Source organism: Rhynchophorus ferrugineus, unplaced genomic scaffold, assembly GCF_030347505.1.
Source record: "Rhynchophorus ferrugineus isolate W39M unplaced genomic scaffold, kcgeb_rfMv2 rfM8, whole genome shotgun sequence".
NCBI classification, from domain to species: Eukaryota; Metazoa; Arthropoda; class Insecta; order Coleoptera; family Curculionidae; genus Rhynchophorus; species Rhynchophorus ferrugineus.
Window position 1 is genome coordinate 36,398,124 of NW_027472587.1, and position 24,062 is coordinate 36,422,185.

Here is a 24,062-nt window from a genome sequence, read left to right on the forward strand (position 1 = left end):
AAATATCGCAATTTTTCTATGCAAATGGTCGGAAAATTTGCGATTTTTTGCCATTTTCAATGTTTTTGTTCCCATTTCTGTTAAAACAGTCTCAGGTTAATATAAATTACGGGGTTTATAAAGAATTTTACGCTGAATCGAATGGTGGTATAATAAATTGTGTACAATGTTTAGTTTCTAAGATATATTATAAAAAGTGTATTTTCAAAAAACTGATGGATCTCGGTTTTTGTTACATATCTTTGAAACCGTCAGTTTAAATGCAATTTAACATGGATTTTCGTTTCTTTCATTACAAAATACTTGTATTTTGAGAGATTTATTTTTTTCCGAAAATTTAAAAATATCGCAATTTTTCCATGCAAATGGTCGGAAAATTTGCGATTTTTTGCCATTTTCAATGTTTTTGTTCCCATTTCTGTTAAAACAGTCTCAGGTTAATATAAATTACGGGGTTTATAAAGAATTTTACGCTGAATCGAATGGTGGTATAATAAATTGTGTACAATGTTTAGTTTCTAAGATATATTATAAAAAGTGTATTTTCAAAAAACTGATGGATCTCGGTTTTTGTTAAATATCTTTGAAACCGTCAGTTTAAATGCAATTTAACATGGATTTTCGTTTCTTTCATTACAAAATACTTGTATTTTGAGAGATTTATTTTTTTCCGAAAATTTAAAAATATCGCAATTTTTCCATGCAAATGGTCGGAAAATTTGCGATTTTTTGCCATTTTCAATGTTTTTGTTCCCATTTCTGTTAAAACAGTCTCAGGTTAATATAAATTACGGGGTTTACAAAGAATTTTACGCTGAATCGAATGGTGGTATAATAAATGGTGTACAATGTTTAGTTTCTACGATTTATTATAAAAAGTGTATTTTCAAAAAACTGATGGATCTCGGTTTTTGTTACATATCTTTGAAACCGTCAGTTTAAATGCAATTTAACATGGATTTTCGTTTCTTTCAATACAAAATACTTGTATTTTGAGAGATTTATTTTTTTCCGAAAATTTAAAAATATCGCAATTTTTCCATGCAAATGGTCGGAAAATTTGCGATTTTTTGCCATTTTCAATGTTTTTGTTCCCATTTCTGTTAAAACAGTCTCAGGTTAATATAAATTACGGGGTTTATAAAGAATTTTACGCTGAATCGAATGGTGGTATAATAAATTGTGTACAATGTTTAGTTTCTAAGATATATTATAAAAAGTGTATTTTCAAAAAACTGATGGATCTCGGTTTTTGTTACATATCTTTGAAACCGTCAGTTTAAATGCAATTTAACATGGATTTTCGTTTCTTTCATTACAAAATACTTATATTTTGAGAGTTTTGTTTTTTTCCGAAAATTTAAAAATATCGCAATTTTTCCATGCAAATGGTCGGAAAATTTGCGATTTTTTGCCATTTTCAATGTTTTTGTTCCCATTTCTGTTAAAACAGTCTCAGGTTAATATAAATTACGGGGTTTATAAAGAATTTTACGCTGAATCGAATGGTGGTATAATAAATTGTGTACAATGTTTAGTTTCTAAGATATATTATAAAAAGTGTATTTTCAAAAAACTGATGGATCTCGGTTTTTGTTACATATCTTTGAAACCGTCAGTTTAAATGCAATTTAACATGGATTTTCGCTTCTCTAATTACAAAATACTTGTATTTTGAGAGTTTTATTTTTTTCCGAGAATTTAAAAATATCGCAATTTTTCCATGCAAATGGTCGGAAAATTTGCGATTTTTTGCCATTTTCAATGTTTTTGTTCCCATTTCTGTTAAAACAGTCTCAGGTTAATATAAATTACGGGGTTTATAAAGAATTTTACGCTGAATCGAATGGTGGTATAATAAATAGTGTACAATGTTTAGTTTCTAAGATATATTATAAAAAGTGTATTTTCAAAAAACTGATGGATCTCGGTTTTTGTTACATATCTTTGAAACCGTCAGTTTAAATGCAATTTAACATGGATTTTCGTTTCTTTCATTACAAAATACTTGTATTTTGAGAGTTTTATTTTTTTCCAAGAATTTAAAAATATCGCAATTTTTCCATGCAAATGGTCGGAAAATTTGAGATTTTTTGCCATTTTCACTCTTTTTGTTCCCATTTCTGTTAAAACAGTCTCAGGTTAATATAAATTACGGGGTTTATAAAGAATTTTACGCTGAATCGAATGGTGGTATAATAAATTGTGTACAATGTTTAGTTTCTAAGATATATTATAAAAAGTGTATTTTCAAAAAACTGATGTATCTCGGTTTTTGTTAAATATCTTTGAAACCGTCAGTTTAAATGCAATTTAACATGGATTTTCGTTTCTTTCATTACAAAATACTTGTATTTTGAGAGATTTATTTTTTTCCGAATATTTAAAAATATCGCAATTTTTCCATGCAAATGGTCGGAAAATTTGCGATTTTTTGCCATTTTCAATGTTTTTGTTCCCATTTCTGTTAAAACAGTCTCAGGTTAATATAAATTACGGGGTTAATAAAGAATTTTACGCTGAATCGAATGGTGGTATAATAAATAGTGTACAATGTTTAGTTTCTACGATATATTATATAAAGTGTATTTTCAAAAAACTGATGGATCTCGGTTTTTGTTACATATCTTTGAAACCGTCAGTTTAAATGCAATTTAACATGGATTTTCGTTCCTTTCATTACAAAATATTTGTATTTTGAGAGATTTATTTTTTTCCGAAAATTTAAAAATATCGCAATTTTTCCATGCAAATGGTCGGAAAATTTGCGATTTTTTGCCATTTTCAATGTTTTTGTTCCCATTTCTGTTAAAACAGTCTCAGGTTAATATAAATTACTGGGTTAATAAAGAATTTTACGCTGAATCGATTGGTGGTATAATAAATTGTGAACAATGTTTAGTTTCTAAGATATATTATAAAAAGTGTATTTTCAAAAAACTGATGGATCTCGGTTTTTGTTACATATCTTTGAAACCGTCAGTTTAAATGCAATTTAACATGGATTTTCGTTTCTTTCATTACAAAATACTTGTATTTTGAGAGATTTATTTTTTTCCGAAAATTTAAAAATATCGCAATTTTTCCATGCAAATGGTCGGAAAATTTGCGATTCTTTGCCATTTTCAATGTTTTTGTTCCCATTTCCGTTAAAACAGTCTCAGGTTAATATAAATTACGGGGTTTATAAAGAATTTTACGCTGAATCGAATGGTTTTATAATAAATTGTGTACAATGTTTAGTTTCTAAGATATATTATAAAAAGTGTATTTTCAAAAAACTGATGGATCTCGGTTTTTGTTAAATATCTTTGAAACCGTCAGTTTAAATGCAATTTAATATGGATTTTCGTTTCTTTCATTACAAAATACTTGTATTTTGAGAGATTTATTTTTTTCCGAAAATTTAAAAATATCGCAATTTTTCCATGCAAAAGGTCGGAAAATTTGCGATTTTTTGCCATTTTCAATGTTTTTGTTCCCATTTCTGTTAAAACAGTCTCAGGTTAATATAAATTACGGGGTTAATAAAGAATTTTACGCTGAATCGAATGGTGGTATAATAAATAGTGTACAATGTTTAGTTTCTACGATATATTATAAAAAGTGTATTTTCAAAAAACTGATGGATCTCGGTTTTTGTTACATATCTTTGAAACCGTCAGTTTAAATGCAATTTAACATGGATTTTCGCTTCTCTAATTACAAAATACTTGTATTTTGAGAGTTTTATTTTTTTCCAAGAATTTAATAATATCGCAATTTTTCCATGCAAATGGTCGGAAAATTTGCGATTTTTTGCCATTTTCAATGTTTTCGTTCCCATTTCTGTTAAAACAGTCTCAGGTTAATATAAATTACTGGGTTAATAAAGAATTTTACGCTGAATCGATTGGTGGTATAATAAATTGTGAACAATGTTTAGTTTCTAAGATATATTATAAAAAGTGTATTTTCAAAAAACTGATGGATCTCGGTTTTTGTTACATATCTTTGAAACCGTCAGTTTAAATGCAATTTTACATGGATTTTCGTTTCTTTCATTACAAAATACTTGTATTTTGAGAGATTTATTTTTTTCCGAAAATTTAAAAATATCGCAATTTTTCCATGCAAAAGGTCGGAAAATTTGCGATTTTTTGCCATTTTCAATGTTTTTGTTCCCATTTCTGTTAAAACAGTCTCAGGTTAATATAAATTACGGGGTTAATAAAGAATTTTACGCTGAATCGAATGGTGGTATAATAAATAGTCTACAATGTTTAGTTTCTACGATATATTATAAAAAGTGTATTTTCAAAAAACTGATGGATCTCGGTTTTTGTTACATATCTTTGAAACCGTCAGTTTAAATGCAATTTAATATGGATTTTCGTTTCTTTCATTACAAAATACTTGTATTTTGAGAGATTTATTTTTTTCCGAAAATTTAAAAATATCGCAATTTTTCCATGCAAATGGTCGGAAAATTTGCGATTTTTTGCCATTTTCAATGTTTTTGTTCCCATTTCTGTTAAAACAGTCTCAGGTTAATATAAATTACTGGGTTAATAAAGAATTTTACGCTGAATCGATTGGTGGTATAATAAATTGTGAACAATGTTTAGTTTCTAAGATATATTATAAAAAGTGTATTTTCAAAAAACTGATGGATCTCGGTTTTTGTTACATATCTTTGAAACAGTCAGTTTAAATGCAATTTAACATGGATTTTCGTTTCTTTCATTACAAAATACTTGTATTTTGAGAGATTTATTTTTTTCCGAAAATTTAAAAATATCGCAATTTTTCCATGCAAATGGTCGGAAAATTTGCGATTTTTTGCCATTTTCAATGTTTTTGTTCCCATTTCTGTTAAAACAGTCTCAGGTTAATATAAATTACGGGGTTTATAAAGAATTTTACGCTGAATCGAATGGTGGTATAATAAATAGTGTACAATGTTTAGTTTCTAAGATATATTATAAAAAGTGTATTTTCAAAAAACTGATGGATCTCGGTTTTTGTTACATATCTTTGAAACCGTCAGTTTAAATGCAATTTAACATGGATTTTCGTTTCTTTCATTACAAAATACTTGTATTTTGAGAGTTTTATTTTTTTCCAAGAATTTAAAAATATCGCAATTTTTCCATGCAAATGGTCGGAAAATTTGAGATTTTTTGCCATTTTCACTCTTTTTGTTCCCATTTCTGTTAAAACAGTCTCAGGTTAATATAAATTACGGGGTTTATAAAGAATTTTACGCTGAATCGAATGGTGGTATAATAAATTGTGTACAATGTTTAGTTTCTAAGATATATTATAAAAAGTGTATTTTCAAAAAACTGATGTATCTCGGTTTTTGTTAAATATCTTTGAAACCGTCAGTTTAAATGCAATTTAACATGGATTTTCGTTTCTTTCATTACAAAATACTTGTATTTTGAGAGATTTATTTTTTTCCGAATATTTAAAAATATCGCAATTTTTCCATGCAAATGGTCGGAAAATTTGCGATTTTTTGCCATTTTCAATGTTTTTGTTCCCATTTCTGTTAAAACAGTCTCAGGTTAATATAAATTACGGGGTTAATAAAGAATTTTACGCTGAATCGAATGGTGGTATAATAAATAGTGTACAATGTTTAGTTTCTACGATATATTATATAAAGTGTATTTTCAAAAAACTGATGGATCTCGGTTTTTGTTACATATCTTTGAAACCGTCAGTTTAAATGCAATTTAACATGGATTTTCGTTCCTTTCATTACAAAATATTTGTATTTTGAGAGATTTATTTTTTTCCGAAAATTTAAAAATATCGCAATTTTTCCATGCAAATGGTCGGAAAATTTGCGATTTTTTGCCATTTTCAATGTTTTTGTTCCCATTTCTGTTAAAACAGTCTCAGGTTAATATAAATTACTGGGTTAATAAAGAATTTTACGCTGAATCGATTGGTGGTATAATAAATTGTGAACAATGTTTAGTTTCTAAGATATATTATAAAAAGTGTATTTTCAAAAAACTGATGGATCTCGGTTTTTGTTACATATCTTTGAAACCGTCAGTTTAAATGCAATTTAACATGGATTTTCGTTTCTTTCATTACAAAATACTTGTATTTTGAGAGATTTATTTTTTTCCGAAAATTTAAAAATATCGCAATTTTTCCATGCAAATGGTCGGAAAATTTGCGATTCTTTGCCATTTTCAATGTTTTTGTTCCCATTTCCGTTAAAACAGTCTCAGGTTAATATAAATTACGGGGTTTATAAAGAATTTTACGCTGAATCGAATGGTTTTATAATAAATTGTGTACAATGTTTAGTTTCTAAGATATATTATAAAAAGTGTATTTTCAAAAAACTGATGGATCTCGGTTTTTGTTAAATATCTTTGAAACCGTCAGTTTAAATGCAATTTAATATGGATTTTCGTTTCTTTCATTACAAAATACTTGTATTTTGAGAGATTTATTTTTTTCCGAAAATTTAAAAATATCGCAATTTTTCCATGCAAAAGGTCGGAAAATTTGCGATTTTTTGCCATTTTCAATGTTTTTGTTCCCATTTCTGTTAAAACAGTCTCAGGTTAATATAAATTACGGGGTTAATAAAGAATTTTACGCTGAATCGAATGGTGGTATAATAAATAGTGTACAATGTTTAGTTTCTACGATATATTATAAAAAGTGTATTTTCAAAAAACTGATGGATCTCGGTTTTTGTTACATATCTTTGAAACCGTCAGTTTAAATGCAATTTGACATGGATTTTCGCTTCTCTAATTACAAAATACTTGTATTTTGAGAGTTTTATTTTTTTCCGAGAATTTAATAATATCGCAATTTTTCCATGCAAATGGTCGGAAAATTTGCGATTTTTTGCCATTTTCAATGTTTTCGTTCCCATTTCTGTTAAAACAGTCTCAGGTTAATATAAATTACTGGGTTAATAAAGAATTTTACGCTGAATCGATTGGTGGTATAATAAATTGTGAACAATGTTTAGTTTCTAAGATATATTATAAAAAGTGTATTTTCAAAAAACTGATGGATCTCGGTTTTTGTTACATATCTTTGAAACCGTCAGTTTAAATGCAATTTTACATGGATTTTCGTTTCTTTCATTACAAAATACTTGTATTTTGAGAGATTTATTTTTTTCCGAAAATTTAAAAATATCGCAATTTTTCCATGCAAATGGTCGGAAAATTTGCGATTTTTTGCCATTTTCAATGTTTTTGTTCCCATTTCTGTTAAAACAGTCTCAGGTTAATATAAATTACGGGGTTTATAAAGAATTTTACGCTGAATCGAATGGTTTTATAATAAATTGTGTACAATGTTTAGTTTCTAAGATATATTATAAAAAGTGTATTTTCAAAAAACTGATGGATCTCGGTTTTTGTTAAATATCTTTGAAACCGTCAGTTTAAATGCAATTTAATATGGATTTTCGTTTCTTTCATTACAAAATACTTGTATTTTGAGAGATTTATTTTTTTCCGAAAATTTAAAAATATCGCAATTTTTCCATGCAAATGGTCGGAAAATTTGCGATTTTTTGCCATTTTCAATGTTTTTGTTCCCATTTCTGTTAAAACAGTCTCAGGTTAATATAAATTACTGGGTTAATAAAGAATTTTACGCTGAATCGATTGGTGGTATAATAAATTGTGAACAATGTTTAGTTTCTAAGATATATTATAAAAAGTGTATTTTCAAAAAACTGATGGATCTCGGTTTTTGTTACATATCTTTGAAACAGTCAGTTTAAATGCAATTTAACATGGATTTTCGTTTCTTTCATTACAAAATACTTGTATTTTGAGAGATTTATTTTTTTCCGAAAATTTAAAAATATCGCAATTTTTCCATGCAAATGGTCGGAAAATTTGCGATTTTTTGCCATTTTCAATGTTTTTGTTCCCATTTCTGTTAAAACAGTCTCAGGTTAATATAAATTACGGGGTTTATAAAGAATTTTACGCTGAATCGAATGGTGGTATAATAAATTGTGTACAATATTTAGTTTCTAAGATATATTATAAAAAGTGTATTTTCAAAAAACTGATGGATCTCGGTTTTTGTTACATATCTTTGAAACCGTCAGTTTAAATGCAATTTAACATGGATTTTCGCTTCTCTAATTACAAAATACTTGTATTTTGAGAGTTTTATTTTTCTCCGAGAATTTAATAATATCGCAATTTTTCCATGCAAATGGTCGGAAAATTTGCGATTCCTTGCCATTTTCAATGTTTTTGTTCCCATTTCTGTTAAAACAGTCTCAGGTTAATATAAATTACGGGGTTAATAAAGAATTTTACGCTGAATCGAATGGTGGTATAATAAATAGTGTACAATGTTTAGTTTCTACGATATATTATAAAAAGTGTATTTTCAAAAAACTGATGGATCTCGGTTTTTGTTACATATCTTTGAAACCGTCAGTTTAAATGCAATTTAACATGGATTTTCGTTTCTTTCATTACAAAATACTTGTATTTTGAGAGATTTATTTTTTTCCGAAAATTTAAAAATATCGCAATTTTTCCATGCAAATGGTCGGAAAATTTGCGATTCTTTGCCATTTTCAATGTTTTTGTTCCCATTTCCGTTAAAACAGTCTCAGGTTAATATAAATTACGGGGTTTATAAAGAATTTTACGCTGAATCGAATGGTTTTATAATAAATTGTGTACAATGTTTAGTTTCTAAGATATATTATAAAAAGTGTATTTTCAAAAAACTGATGGATCTCGGTTTTTGTTAAATATCTTTGAAACCGTCAGTTTAAATGCAATTTAATATGGATTTTCGTTTCTTTCATTACAAAATACTTGTATTTTGAGAGATTTATTTTTTTCCGAAAATTTAAAAATATCGCAATTTTTCCATGCAAAAGGTCAAAAAATTTGCGATTTTTTGCCATTTTCAATGTTTTTGTTCCCATTTCTGTTAAAACAGTCTCAGGTTAATATAAATTACGGGGTTAATAAAGAATTTTACGCTGAATCGAATGGTGGTGTAATAAATAGTGTACAATGTTTAGTTTCTACGATATATTATAAAAAGTGTATTTTCAAAAAACTGATGGATCTCGGTTTTTGTTACATATCTTTGAAACCGTCAGTTTAAATGCAATTTAACATGGATTTTCGCTTCTCTAATTACAAAATACTTGTATTTTGAGAGTTTTATTTTTTTCCAAGAATTTAATAATATCGCAATTTTTCCATGCAAATGGTCGGAAAATTTGCGATTTTTTGCCATTTTCAATGTTTTCGTTCCCATTTCTGTTAAAACAGTCTCAGGTTAATATAAATTACTGGGTTAATAAAGAATTTTACGCTGAATCGATTGGTGGTATAATAAATTGTGAACAATGTTTAGTTTCTAAGATATATTATAAAAAGTGTATTTTCAAAAAACTGATGGATCTCGGTTTTTGTTACATATCTTTGAAACCGTCAGTTTAAATGCAATTTTACATGGATTTTCGTTTCTTTCATTACAAAATACTTGTATTTTGAGAGATTTATTTTTTTCCGAAAATTTAAAAATATCGCAATTTTTCCATGCAAAAGGTCGGAAAATTTGCGATTTTTTGCCATTTTCAATGTTTTTGTTCCCATTTCTGTTAAAACAGTCTCAGGTTAATATAAATTACGGGGTTAATAAAGAATTTTACGCTGAATCGAATGGTGGTATAATAAATAGTCTACAATGTTTAGTTTCTACGATATATTATAAAAAGTGTATTTTCAAAAAACTGATGGATCTCGGTTTTTGTTACATATCTTTGAAACCGTCAGTTTAAATGCAATTTAATATGGATTTTCGTTTCTTTCATTACAAAATACTTGTATTTTGAGAGATTTATTTTTTTCCGAAAATTTAAAAATATCGCAATTTTTCCATGCAAATGGTCGGAAAATTTGCGATTTTTTGCCATTTTCAATGTTTTTGTTCCCATTTCTGTTAAAACAGTCTCAGGTTAATATAAATTACTGGGTTAATAAAGAATTTTACGCTGAATCGATTGGTGGTATAATAAATTGTGAACAATGTTTAGTTTCTAAGATATATTATAAAAAGTGTATTTTCAAAAAACTGATGGATCTCGGTTTTTGTTACATATCTTTGAAACAGTCAGTTTAAATGCAATTTAACATGGATTTTCATTTCTTTCATTACAAAATACTTGTATTTTGAGAGATTTATTTTTTTCCGAAAATTTAAAAATATCGCAATTTTTCCATGCAAATGGTCGGAAAATTTGCGATTTTTTGCCATTTTCAATGTTTTTGTTCCCATTTCTGTTAAAACAGTCTCAGGTTAATATAAATTACGGGGTTTATAAAGAATTTTACGCTGAATCGAATGGTGGTGTAATAAATAGTGTACAATGTTTAGTTTCTACGATATATTATAAAAAGTGTATTTTCAAAAAACTGATGGATCTCGGTTTTTGTTACATATCTTTGAAACCGTCAGTTTAAATGCAATTTAACATGGATTTTCGCTTCTCTAATTACAAAATACTTGTATTTTGAGAGTTTTATTTTTTTCCAAGAATTTAATAATATCGCAATTTTTCCATGCAAATGGTCGGAAAATTTGCGATTTTTTGCCATTTTCAATGTTTTCGTTCCCATTTCTGTTAAAACAGTCTCAGGTTAATATAAATTACTGGGTTAATAAAGAATTTTACGCTGAATCGATTGGTGGTATAATAAATTGTGAACAATGTTTAGTTTCTAAGATATATTATAAAAAGTGTATTTTCAAAAAACTGATGGATCTCGGTTTTTGTTACATATCTTTGAAACCGTCAGTTTAAATGCAATTTTACATGGATTTTCGTTTCTTTCATTACAAAATACTTGTATTTTGAGAGATTTATTTTTTTCCGAAAATTTAAAAATATCGCAATTTTTCCATGCAAAAGGTCGGAAAATTTGCGATTTTTTGCCATTTTCAATGTTTTTGTTCCCATTTCTGTTAAAACAGTCTCAGGTTAATATAAATTACGGGGTTAATAAAGAATTTTACGCTGAATCGAATGGTGGTATAATAAATAGTCTACAATGTTTAGTTTCTACGATATATTATAAAAAGTGTATTTTCAAAAAACTGATGGATCTCGGTTTTTGTTACATATCTTTGAAACCGTCAGTTTAAATGCAATTTAATATGGATTTTCGTTTCTTTCATTACAAAATACTTGTATTTTGAGAGATTTATTTTTTTCCGAAAATTTAAAAATATCGCAATTTTTCCATGCAAATGGTCGGAAAATTTGCGATTTTTTGCCATTTTCAATGTTTTTGTTCCCATTTCTGTTAAAACAGTCTCAGGTTAATATAAATTACTGGGTTAATAAAGAATTTTACGCTGAATCGATTGGTGGTATAATAAATTGTGAACAATGTTTAGTTTCTAAGATATATTATAAAAAGTGTATTTTCAAAAAACTGATGGATCTCGGTTTTTGTTACATATCTTTGAAACAGTCAGTTTAAATGCAATTTAACATGGATTTTCATTTCTTTCATTACAAAATACTTGTATTTTGAGAGATTTATTTTTTTCCGAAAATTTAAAAATATCGCAATTTTTCCATGCAAATGGTCGGAAAATTTGCGATTTTTTGCCATTTTCAATGTTTTTGTTCCCATTTCTGTTAAAACAGTCTCAGGTTAATATAAATTACGGGGTTTATAAAGAATTTTACGCTGAATCGAATGGTGGTATAATAAATAGTGTACAATGTTTAGTTTCTAAGATATATTATAAAAAGTGTATTTTCAAAAAACTGATGGATCTCGGTTTTTGTTACATATCTTTGAAACCGTCAGTTTAAATGCAATTTAACATGGATTTTCGTTTCTTTCATTACAAAATACTTGTATTTTGAGAGTTTTATTTTTTTCCAAGAATTTAAAAATATCGCAATTTTTCCATGCAAATGGTCGGAAAATTTGAGATTTTTTGCCATTTTCACTCTTTTTGTTCCCATTTCTGTTAAAACAGTCTCAGGTTAATATAAATTACGGGGTTTATAAAGAATTTTACGCTGAATCGAATGGTGGTATAATAAATTGTGTACAATGTTTAGTTTCTAAGATATATTATAAAAAGTGTATTTTCAAAAAACTGATGTATCTCGGTTTTTGTTAAATATCTTTGAAACCGTCAGTTTAAATGCAATTTAACATGGATTTTCGTTTCTTTCATTACAAAATACTTGTATTTTGAGAGATTTATTTTTTTCCGAATATTTAAAAATATCGCAATTTTTCCATGCAAATGGTCGGAAAATTTGCGATTTTTTGCCATTTTCAATGTTTTTGTTCCCATTTCTGTTAAAACAGTCTCAGGTTAATATAAATTACGGGGTTAATAAAGAATTTTACGCTGAATCGAATGGTGGTATAATAAATAGTGTACAATGTTTAGTTTCTACGATATATTATATAAAGTGTATTTTCAAAAAACTGATGGATCTCGGTTTTTGTTACATATCTTTGAAACCGTCAGTTTAAATGCAATTTAACATGGATTTTCGTTCCTTTCATTACAAAATATTTGTATTTTGAGAGATTTATTTTTTTCCGAAAATTTAAAAATATCGCAATTTTTCCATGCAAATGGTCGGAAAATTTGCGATTTTTTGCCATTTTCAATGTTTTTGTTCCCATTTCTGTTAAAACAGTCTCAGGTTAATATAAATTACTGGGTTAATAAAGAATTTTACGCTGAATCGATTGGTGGTATAATAAATTGTGAACAATGTTTAGTTTCTAAGATATATTATAAAAAGTGTATTTTCAAAAAACTGATGGATCTCGGTTTTTGTTACATATCTTTGAAACCGTCAGTTTAAATGCAATTTAACATGGATTTTCGTTTCTTTCATTACAAAATACTTGTATTTTGAGAGATTTATTTTTTTCCGAAAATTTAAAAATATCGCAATTTTTCCATGCAAATGGTCGGAAAATTTGCGATTCTTTGCCATTTTCAATGTTTTTGTTCCCATTTCCGTTAAAACAGTCTCAGGTTAATATAAATTACGGGGTTTATAAAGAATTTTACGCTGAATCGAATGGTTTTATAATAAATTGTGTACAATGTTTAGTTTCTAAGATATATTATAAAAAGTGTATTTTCAAAAAACTGATGGATCTCGGTTTTTGTTAAATATCTTTGAAACCGTCAGTTTAAATGCAATTTAATATGGATTTTCGTTTCTTTCATTACAAAATACTTGTATTTTGAGAGATTTATTTTTTTCCGAAAATTTAAAAATATCGCAATTTTTCCATGCAAAAGGTCGGAAAATTTGCGATTTTTTGCCATTTTCAATGTTTTTGTTCCCATTTCTGTTAAAACAGTCTCAGGTTAATATAAATTACGGGGTTAATAAAGAATTTTACGCTGAATCGAATGGTGGTATAATAAATAGTGTACAATGTTTAGTTTCTACGATATATTATAAAAAGTGTATTTTCAAAAAACTGATGGATCTCGGTTTTTGTTACATATCTTTGAAACCGTCAGTTTAAATGCAATTTAACATGGATTTTCGCTTCTCTAATTACAAAATACTTGTATTTTGAGAGTTTTATTTTTTTCCGAGAATTTAATAATATCGCAATTTTTCCATGCAAATGGTCGGAAAATTTGCGATTTTTTGCCATTTTCAATGTTTTCGTTCCCATTTCTGTTAAAACAGTCTCAGGTTAATATAAATTACTGGGTTAATAAAGAATTTTACGCTGAATCGATTGGTGGTATAATAAATTGTGAACAATGTTTAGTTTCTAAGATATATTATAAAAAGTGTATTTTCAAAAAACTGATGGATCTCGGTTTTTGTTACATATCTTTGAAACCGTCAGTTTAAATGCAATTTTACATGGATTTTCGTTTCTTTCATTACAAAATACTTGTATTTTGAGAGATTTATTTTTTTCCGAAAATTTAAAAATATCGCAATTTTTCCATGCAAATGGTCGGAAAATTTGCGATTTTTTGCCATTTTCAATGTTTTTGTTCCCATTTCTGTTAAAACAGTCTCAGGTTAATATAAATTACGGGGTTTATAAAGAATTTTACGCTGAATCGAATGGTTTTATAATAAATTGTGTACAATGTTTAGTTTCTAAGATATATTATAAAAAGTGTATTTTCAAAAAACTGATGGATCTCGGTTTTTGTTAAATATCTTTGAAACCGTCAGTTTAAATGCAATTTAATATGGATTTTCGTTTCTTTCATTACAAAATACTTGTATTTTGAGAGATTTATTTTTTTCCGAAAATTTAAAAATATCGCAATTTTTCCATGCAAATGGTCGGAAAATTTGCGATTTTTTGCCATTTTCAATGTTTTTGTTCCCATTTCTGTTAAAACAGTCTCAGGTTAATATAAATTACTGGGTTAATAAAGAATTTTACGCTGAATCGATTGGTGGTATAATAAATTGTGAACAATGTTTAGTTTCTAAGATATATTATAAAAAGTGTATTTTCAAAAAACTGATGGATCTCGGTTTTTGTTTCATATCTTTGAAACAGTCAGTTTAAATGCAATTTAACATGGATTTTCGTTTCTTTCATTACAAAATACTTGTATTTTGAGAGATTTATTTTTTTCCGAAAATTTAAAAATATCGCAATTTTTCCATGCAAATGGTCGGAAAATTTGCGATTTTTTGCCATTTTCAATGTTTTTGTTCCCATTTCTGTTAAAACAGTCTCAGGTTAATATAAATTACGGGGTTTATAAAGAATTTTACGCTGAATCGAATGGTGGTATAATAAATTGTGTACAATATTTAGTTTCTAAGATATATTATAAAAAGTGTATTTTCAAAAAACTGATGGATCTCGGTTTTTGTTACATATCTTTGAAACCGTCAGTTTAAATGCAATTTAACATGGATTTTCGCTTCTCTAATTACAAAATACTTGTATTTTGAGAGTTTTATTTTTCTCCGAGAATTTAATAATATCGCAATTTTTCCATGCAAATGGTCGGAAAATTTGCGATTCCTTGCCATTTTCAATGTTTTTGTTCCCATTTCTGTTAAAACAGTCTCAGGTTAATATAAATTACGGGGTTTATAAAGAATTTTACGCTGAATCGAATGGTGGTATAATAAATAGTGTACAATGTTTAGTTTCTAAGATATATTATAAAAAGTGTATTTTCAAAAAACTGATGGATCTCGGTTTTTGTTACATATCTTTGAAACCGTCAGTTTAAATGCAATTTAACATGGATTTTCGTTTCTTTCATTACAAAATACTTATATTTTGAGAGATTTATTTTTTTCCGAAAATTTAAAAATATCGCAATTTTTCCATGCAAATGGTCGGAAAATTTGCGATTTTTTGCCATTTTCAATGTTTTTGTTCCCATTTCTGTTAAAACAGTCTCAGGTTAATATAAATTACTGGGTTAATAAAGAATTTTACGCTGAATCGATTGGTGGTATAATAAATTGTGAACAATGTTTAGTTTCTAAGATATATTATAAAAAGTGTATTTTCAAAAAACTGATGGATCTCGGTTTTTGTTACATATCTTTGAAACCGTCAGTTTAAATGCAATTTAACATGGATTTTCGTTTCTTTCATTACAAAATACTTGTATTTTGAGAGATTTGTTTTTTTCCGAAAATTTAAAAATATCGCAATTTTTCCATGCAAATGGTCGGAAAATTTGCGATTCTTTGCCATTTTCAATGTTTTTGTTCCCATTTCTGTTAAAACAGTCTCAGGTTAATATAAATTACGGGGTTTATAAAGAATTTTACGCTGAATCGAATGGTTTTATAATAAATTGTGTACAATGTTTAGTTTCTAAGATATATTATAAAAAGTGTATTTTCAAAAAACTGATGGATCTCGGTTTTTGTTAAATATCTTTGAAACCGTCAGTTTAAATGCAATTTAATATGGATTTTCGTTTCTTTCATTACAAAATACTTGTATTTTGAGAGATTTATTTTTTTCCGAAAATTTAAAAATATCGCAATTTTTCCATGCAAATGGTCGGAAAATTTGCGATTTTTTGCCATTTTCAATGTTTTTGTTCCCATTTCTGTTAAAACAGTCTCAGGTTAATATAAATTACTGGGTTAATAAAGAATTTTACGCTGAAACGATTGGTGGTATAATAAATTGTCAACAATGTTTAGTTTCTAAGATATATTATAAAATGTGTATTTTCAAAAAACTGATGGATCTCGGTTTTTGTTACATATCTTTGAAACAGTCAGTTTAAATGCAATTTAACATGGATTTTCGTTTCTTTCATTACAAAATACTTGTATTTTGAGAGATTTATTTTTTTCCGAAAATTTAAAAATATCGCAATTTTTCCATGCAAATGGTCGGAAAATTTGCGATTTTTTGCCATTTTCAATGTTTTTGTTCCCATTTCTGTTAAAACAGCCTCAGGTTAATATAAATTACGGGGTTTATAAAGAATTTTACGCTGAATCGAATGGTGGTATAATAAATTGTGTACAATGTTTAGTTTCTAAGATATATTATAAAAAGTGTATTTTCAAAAAACTGATGGATCTCGGTTTTTGTTACATATCTTTGAAACCGTCAGTTTAAATGCAATTTAACATGGATTTTCGTTTCTTTCATTACAAAATACTTGTATTTTGAGAGATTTATTTTTTTCCGAAAATTTAAAAAGATCGCAATTTTTCCATGCAAATGGTCGGAAAATTTGCGATTTTTTGCCATTTTCAATGTTTTTGTTCCCATTTCTGTAAAAACAGTCTCAGGTTAATATAAATTACGGGGTTTATAAAGAATTTTACGCTGAATCGAATGGTGGTATAATAAATAGTGTACAATGTTTAGTTTCTAAGATATATTATAAAAAGTGTATTTTCAAAAAACTGATGGATCTCGGTTTTTGTTACATATCTTTGAAACCGTCAGTTTAAATGCACTTTAACATGGATTTTCGTTTCTTTCATTACAAAATACTTGTATTTTGAGAGATTTATTTTTTTCCGAAAATTTAAAAATATCGCAATTTTTCCATGCAAATGGTCGGAAAATTTGCGATTTTTTGCCATTTTCAATGTTTTTGTTCCCATTTCTGTTAAAACAGTCTCAGGTTAATATAAATTACGGGGTTTATAAAGAATTTTACGCTGAATCGAATGGTGGTATAATAAATTGTGTACAATGTTTAGTTTCTAAGATATATTATAAAAAGTGTATTTTCAAAAAACTGATGGATCTCGGTTTTTGTTACATATCTTTGAAACCGTCAGTTTAAATGCAATTTAACATGGATTTTCGCTTCTCTAATTACAAAATACTTGTATTTTGAGAGTTTTATTTTTTCCCGAGAATTTAATAATATCGCAATTTTTCCATGCAAATGGTCGGAAAATTTGCGATTTTTTGCCATTTTCAATGTTTTTGTTCCCATTTCTGTTAAAACAGTCTCAGGTTAATATAAATTACTGGGTTAATAAAGAATTTTACGCTGAATCGATTGGTGGTATAATAAATTGTGAACAATGTTTAGTTTCTAAGATATATTATAAAAAGTGTATTTTCAAAAAACTGATGGATCTCGGTTTTTGTTACATATCTTTGAAACCGTCAGTTTAAATGCAATTTTACATGGATTTTCGTTTCTTTCATTACAAAATACTTGTATTTTGAGAGATTAATTTTTTTCCGAAAATTTAAAAATATCGCAATTTTTCCATGCAAATGGTCGGAAAATTTGCGATTTTTTGCCATTTTCAATGTTTTTGTTCCCATTTCTGTTAAAACAGTCTCAGGTTAATATAAATTACGGGGTTTATAAAGAATTTTACGCTGAATCGAATGGTTTTATAATAAATTGTGTACAATGTTTAGTTTCTAAGATATATTATAAGAAGTGTATTTTCAAAAAACTGATGGATCTCGGTTTTTGTTAAATATCTTTGAAACCGTCAGTTTAAATGCAATTTAATATGGATTTTCGTTTCTTTCATTACAAAATACTTGTATTTTGAGAGATTTATTTTTTTCCGAAAATTTAAAAATATCGCAATTTTTCCATGCAAAAGGTCGGAAAATTTGCGATTTTTTGCCATTTTCAATGTTTTTGTTCCCATTTCTGTTAAAACAGTCTCAGGTTAATATAAATTACGGGGTTAATAAAGAATTTTACGCTGAATCGAATGGTGGTATAATAAATAGTGTACAATGTTTAGTTTCTACGATATATTATAAAAAGTGTATTTTCAAAAAACTGATGGATCTCGGTTTTTGTTACATATCTTTGAAACCGTCAGTTTAAATGCAATTTAATATGGATTTTCGTTTCTTTCATTACAAAATACTTGTATTTTGAGAGATTTATTTTTTTCCGAAAATTTAAAAATATCGCAATTTTTCCATGCAAATGGTCGGAAAATTTGCGATTTTTTGCCATTTTCAATGTTTTTGTTCCCATTTCTGTTAAAACAGTCTCAGGTTAATATAAATTACTGGGATAATAAAGAATTTTACGCTGAATCGATTGGTGGTATAATAAATTGTGAACAATGTTTAGTTTCTAAGATATATTATAAAAAGTGTATTTTCAAAAAACTGATGGATCTCGGTTTTTGTTACATATCTTTGAAACAGTCAGTTTAAATGCAATTTAACATGGATTTTCGTTTCTTTCATTACAAAATACTTGTATTTTGAGAGATTTATTTTTTTCCGAAAATTTAAAAATATCGCAATTTTTCCATGCAAATGGTCGGAAAATTTGCGATTTTTTGCCATTTTCAATGTTTTTGTTCCCATTTCTGTTAAAACAGTCTCAGGTTAATATAAATTACGGGGTTTATAAAGAATTTTACGCTGAATCGAATGGTGGTATAATAAATTGTGTACAATGTTTAGTTTCTAAGATATATTATAAGAAGTGTATTTTCAAAAAACTGATGGATCTCGGTTTTTGTTACATATCTTTGAAACCGTCAGTTTAAATGCAATTTAACATGGATTTTCGCTTCTCTAATTACAAAATACTTGTATTTTGAGAGTTTTATTTTTCTCCGAGAATTTAATAATATCGCAATTTTTCCATGCAAATGGTCGGAAAATTTGCGATTCTTTGCCATTTTCAATGTTTTTGTTCCCATTTCTGTTAAAAGAGTCTCAGGTTAATATAAATTACGGGGTTTATAAAGAATTTTACGCTGAATCGAATGGTGGTATAATAAATAGTGTACAATGTTTAGTTTCTAAGATATATTATAAAAAGTGTATTTTCAAAAAACTGATGGATCTCGGTTTTTGTTACATATCTTTGAAACCGTCAGTTTAAATGCAATTTAACATGGATTTTCGTTTCTTTCATTACAAAATACTTATATTTTGAGAGTTTTGTTTTTTTCCGAAAATTTAAAAATATCGCAATTTTTCCATGCAAATGGTCGGAAAATTTGCGATTTTTTGCCATTTTCAATGTTTTTGTTCCCATTTCTGTTAAAACAGTCTCAGGTTAATATAAATTACGGGGTTTATAAAGAATTTTACGCTGAATCGAATGGTGGTATAATAAATTGTGTACAATGTTTAGTTTCTAAGATATATTATAAAAAGTGTATTTTCAAAAAACTGATGGATCTCGGTTTTTGTTACATATCTTTGAAACCGTCAGTTTAAATGCAATTTAACATGGATTTTCGCTTCTCTAATTACAAAATACTTGTATTTTGAGAGTTTTATTTTTTTCCGAGAATTTAATAATATCGCAATTTTTCCATGCAAATGGTCGGAAAATTTGCGATTTTTTGCCATTTTCAATGTTTTTGTTCCCATTTCTGTTAAAAGAGTCTCAGGTTAATATAAATTACGGGGTTTATAAAGAATTTTACGCTGAATCGAATGGTGGTATAATAAATAGTGTACAATGTTTAGTTTCTAGGATATATTATAAAAAGTGTATTTTCAAAAAACTGATATATCTCGGTTTTTGTTACATATCTTTGAAACCGTCAGTTTAAATGCAATTTAACATGGATTTTCGTTTCTTTCATTACAAAATACTTGTATTTTGAGAGATTTATTTTTTTCCGAAAATTTAAAAATATCGCAATTTTTCCATGCAAATGGTCGGAAAATTTGCGATTTTTTGCCATTTTCAATGTTTTTGTTCCCATTTCTGTTAAAACAGTCTCAGGTTAATATAAATTACGGGGTTTATAAAGAATTTTACGCTGAATCGAATGGTGGTATAATAAATAGTGTACAATGTTTAGTTTCTAGGATATATTATAAAAAGTGTATTTTCAAAAAACTGATATATCTCGGTTTTTGTTACATATCTTTGAAACCGTCAGTTTAAATGCAATTTAACATGGATTTTCGTTTCTTTCATTACAAAATACTTGTATTTTGAGAGATTTATTTTTTTCCGAAAATTTAAAAATATCGCAATTTTTCCATGCAAATGGTCGGAAAATTTGCGATTTTTTGCCATTTTCAATGTTTTTGTTCCCATTTCTGTTAAAACAGTCTCAGGTTAATATAAATTACGGGGTTTATAAAGAATTTTACGCTGAATCGAATGGTGGTATAATAAATTGTGTACAATGTTTAGTTTCTAAGATATATTATAAAAAGTGTATTTTCAAAAAACTGATGGATCTCGGTTTTTGTTAAATATCTTTGAAACCGTCAGTTTAAATGCAATTTAACATGGATTTTCATTTCTTTCATTACAAAATACTTGTATTTTGAGAGATTTATTTTTTTCCGAAAATTTAAAAATATCGCAATTTTTCCATGCAAATGGTCGGAAAATTTGCGATTTTTTGCCATTTTCAACGTTTTTGTTCCCATTTCTGTTAAAACAGTCTCAGGTTAATATAAATTACGGGGTTTGTAAAGAATTTTACGCTGAATCGAATGGTGGTATAATAAATTGTGTACAATGTTTAGTTTCTAAGATATATTATAAAAAGTGTATTTTCAAAAAACTGATGGATCTCGGTTTTTGTTACATATCTTTGAAACCGTCAGTTTAAATGTAATTTAACATGGATTTTCGTTTCTTTCATTACAAAATACTTGTATTTTGAGAGATTTTTTTTTTCCGAAAATTTAAAGATATCGCAATTTTTCCATGCAAATGGTCGGAAAATTTGCGATTTTTTGCCATTTTCAATGTTTTGGTTCCCATTTCTGTTAAAACAGTCTCAGGTTAATATAAATTACTGGGTTTATAAAGAATTTTACGCTGAATCGATTGGTGGTATAATAAATTGTGAACAATGTTTAGTTTCTAAGATATATTATAAAAAGTGTATTTTCAAAAAACTGATGGATCTCGGTTTTTGTTACATATCTTTGAAACCGTCAGTTTAAATGCAATTTAACATGGATTTTCGTTTCTTTCATTACAAAATACTTGTATTTTGAGAGATTTATTTTTTTCCGAAAATTTAAAAATATCGCAATTTTTCCATGCAAATGGTCGGAAAATTTGCGATTTTTTGCCATTTTCAATGTTTTTGTTCCCATTTCTGTTAAAATAGCCACAGGTTAATATAAATTACGGGGTTTATAAAGAATTTTACGCTGAATCGAATGGTGGTATAATAAATTGTGTACAATATTTAGTTTCTAAGATATATTATAAAAGGTGTATTTTCAAAAAACTGATGGATCTCGGTTTTTGTTACATATCTTTGAAACCGTCAGTTTAAATGCAATTTAACATGGATTTTCGCTTCTCTAATTACAAAATACTTGTATTTTGAGAGTTTTATTTTTTTCCGAGAATTTAATAATATCGCAATTTTTCCATGCAAATGGTCGGAAAATTTGCGATTTTTTGCCATTTTCAATGTTTTTGTTCCCATTTCTGTTAAAACAGTCTCAGGTTAATATAAATTACGGGGTTTATAAAGAATTTTACGCTGAATCGAATGGTGGTATAATAAATTGTGTACAATGTTTAGTTTCTAAGATATATTATAAAAAGTGTATTTTAAAAAAACTGATGGATCTCGGTTTTTGTTAAATATCTTTGAAACCGTCAGTTTAAATGCAATTTAACATGGATTTTCGTTTCTTTCATTACAAAATACTTGTATTTTGAGAGATTTATTTTTTTCCGAAAATTTAAAAATATCGCAATTTTTCCATGCAAATGGTCTCAAAATTTGCGATTTTTTGCCATTTTCAATGTTTTTGTTCCCATTTCTGTTAAAACAGTCTCAGGTTAATATAAATTACGGGGTTAATAAAGAATTTTACGCTGAATCGAATGGTGGTATAATAAATAGTGTACAATGTTTAGTTTCTACGATATATTATAAAAAGTGTATTTTCAAAAAACTGATGGATCTCGGTTTTTGTTACATATCTTTGAAACCGTCAGTTTAAATGCAATTTAACATGGATTTTCGTTTCTTTCATTACAAAATACTTGTATTTTGAGAGATTTATTTTTTTCCGAAAATTTAAAAATATCGCAATTTTTCCATGCAAATGGTCGGAAAATTTGCGATTTTTTGCCATTTTCAATGTTTTTGTTCCCATTTCTGTTAAAACAGTCTCAGGTTAATATAAATTACGGGGTTTATAAAGAATTTTACGCTGGATCGAATAGTGGTATAATAAATTGTGTACAATGTTTAGTTTCTAAGATATATTATAAAAAGTGTATTTTCAAAAAACTGATGGATCTCGGTTTTTGTTAAATATCTTTGAAACCGTCAGTTTAAATGCAATTTAACATGGATTTTCGTTTCTTTCATTACAAAATACTTGTATTTTGAGAGATTTATTTTTTTCCGAAAATTTAAAAATATCGCAATTTTTCCATGCAAATGGTCGGAAAATTTGCGATTTTTTGCCATTTTCAATGTTTTTGTTCCCATTTCTGTTAAAACAGTCTCAGGTTAATATAAATTACGGGGTTTATAAAGAATTTTACGCTGAATCGAATGGTGGTATAATAAATAGTGTACAATGTTTAGTTTCTACGATATATTATAAAAAGTGTATTTTCAAAAAACTGATGGATCTCGGTTTTTGTTAAATATCTTTGAAACCGTCAGTTTAAATGCAATTTAACATGGATTTTCGTTTCTTTCATTACAAAATACTTGTATTTTGAGAGATTTATTTTTTTCCGAAAATTTAAAAATATCGCAATTTTTCCATGCAAATGGTCGGAAAATTTGCGATTTTTTGCCATTTTCAATGTTTTTGTTCCCATTTCTGTTAAAACAGTCTCAGGTTAATATAAATTACGGGGTTTATAAAGAATTTTACGCTGAATCGAATGGTGGTATAATAAATAGTGTACAATGTTTAGTTTCTACGATATATTATAAAAAGTGTATTTTCAAAAAACTGATGGATCTCGGTTTTTGTTACATATCTTTGAAACCGTCAGTTTAAATGCAATTTAACATGGATTTTCGTTTCTTTCATTACAAAATACTTGTATTTTGAGAGATTTATTTTTTTCCGAAAATTTAAAAATATCGCAATTTTTCCATGCAAATGGTCGGAAAATTTGCGATTTTTTGCCATTTTCAATGTTTTTGTTCCCATTTCTGTTAAAACAGTCTCAGGATAATATAAATTACGGGGTTTATAAAGAATTTTACGCTGAATCGAATGGTGGTATAATAAATTGTGTACAATGTTTAGTTTCTAAGATATATTATAAAAAGTGTATTTTCAAAAAACTGATGGATCTCGGTTTTTGTTACATAACTTTGAAACCGTCAGTTTAAATGCAATTTAACATGGATTTTCGTTTCTTCCATTACAAAATACTTGTATTTTGAGAGATTTATTTTTTTCCGAAAATTTAAAAATATCGCAATTTTTCCATGCAAATGGTCGGAAAATTTGCGATTTTTTGCCATTTTCAATGTTTTTGTTCCCATTTCTGTTAAAACAGTCTCAGGTTAATATAAATTACTGGATTTATAAAGAATTTTACGCTGAATCGAATGGTGGTATAATAAACTGTGTACAATGTTTAGTTTCTAAGATATATTATAA